The sequence below is a fragment of the Rhipicephalus microplus genome, chromosome 8 (genome assembly GCF_043290135.1).
Source record: "Rhipicephalus microplus isolate Deutch F79 chromosome 8, USDA_Rmic, whole genome shotgun sequence".
NCBI lineage: Eukaryota > Metazoa > Arthropoda > Arachnida > Ixodida > Ixodidae > Rhipicephalus > Rhipicephalus microplus.
The window spans coordinates 40476188-40477651 of NC_134707.1; the positions used below are offsets into that span (position 1 = coordinate 40476188).

A 1464-nucleotide genomic window follows, 5' to 3' on the forward strand; every position below is an offset into this window, starting at 1 on the left:
TCGAACCCGCGCGCTCGGAAAAAAAAAAGGTTCACGAGGCGAAGGTCGAGACCTGTAAGGGCGCGACAGCCTTCTTTCCGCAAGGCAGAAATCCGCTTGCTTTCCGAACACTCGTATATTTCTCGAAGCGTAGGCGCGATTGCCAAGTCAAACGCGACGCTACTATCACTTTCGGAAACACATGTACAGCAAACGAGCCATTCCCAACGCGCTTTCTTTTTTTTCAATGGGAGCCATACAACGGACGATCGAAGACAAAAAATAAATAACGGCGGGGCGATATGCTTCTCAAGTTTCGAAGAATGCGTGACCATTGCATGAGTCGGCGTGCAATCCATACCGGCACGGCTTCATCCTATTTGATTATTTTTTAGAGGAAGAATCTTCGGCACGCGTTATATGAACAGGGGTTCGGTCGGAGTGTTTGTTCGAAGGACTCGATAGCGAAACGGCACGTTGAGTTCTGGACACATCCTGCGAACGACCAACCGGAGGCCCTTAACTACATTAGCCTAAAGTGTGTCTGCGATCTTTTTTTTTTTTTTCGTCCGAACACTGAGTTCACGCACGAAACCAAACCGTTACTTTTCATTCGCCTTTTCTTCCTTCTCGGCCATACGTTTTTTTTCTCGGAGATCGGGGGTTGCTTTTGTTTTCCTCCAATGAAAAAAAAAAATCGCGTCTCTCTCTCGCATCGGCGTTCGCGGTCACCCAAAGATGCGAGAACGCATGCGACAACTACAACTGAACGAAGCGTGCTTGCGATTTAACCGGAATGCCTGGCCAACACGAACCTAGGGGTCAAGCAACTCGCCAGCTTAAGGCACCGGTTGCTAGCAGCGCGAAGGCAGAGGGGGGAGGTGGCATTTTTTTTTTTTTTTTTCTCTCCGTAAACGTATTGCTTCGCTTCGGATCGCGTTGATCAGAAAACGAAGGCGTTGTTCTGCGGCAAGAAATCAAGACGGGCACCGATTGTGCAAACTCGGCGGAGAGACGGGCGACTTTTGCTTTTTTTTTTTTCTTGTTGATCTCGAACTCGAAATGCCATGCCATGCCGGCGGCGGGCGCAGACCTTTAAACGTGCGACCCAATGCGTCCACACGGCACACCTCTCGAAGCGCTCGCCGGGCCCGCACAGGTTAGCTTATTAGAGAGATAGGTGAAAGGCACATTACCTACGGAGCACAACGGACTTGGACAGACAACACACATAGACGCACAAACAAAACAACACTAGAAAAAACACCACGGACAACACCAAACAAAATGGCGTGGCGCAGGACTTTGCCGCTGGATGGCAGCACGAGAGGGGTGAAAAAACAAAAAAACGAAATTAGACCCCCAAGAAGCACGAGAGGTCGCTTCGGCGGCGACCGCGACGCTCCCAGCGAGCGATGCCGCCTTCAACAAGTGCTTTCATTTCAGCTTTTCTTCTTGTTTTGTTGCCCTTTTGTTTGTCTTAGC

General features: G+C 50.0%; 1 protein-coding gene across 3 annotated transcripts in view; it reads right to left on the reverse strand.

Moving 5' to 3' along the window:
• Positions 1-1464, reverse strand: part of LOC119164399 (CUGBP Elav-like family member 1-A) — a 646479-nt gene that overhangs the window by 644415 nt on the left and 600 nt on the right. The window contains exon 1 of one of the 3 annotated variants that reach the window (XM_075871607.1): positions 1180-1307. The exons of 1 other annotated variant lie outside the window; for it this stretch is intronic. The gene's annotated coding sequence lies outside the window, so the exon portion shown is untranslated. Of the gene's footprint in view, positions 1-1175; positions 1308-1464 lie in introns of those variants that run through there. One more of the 3 variants, XM_075871605.1, reaches the window with a different exon arrangement.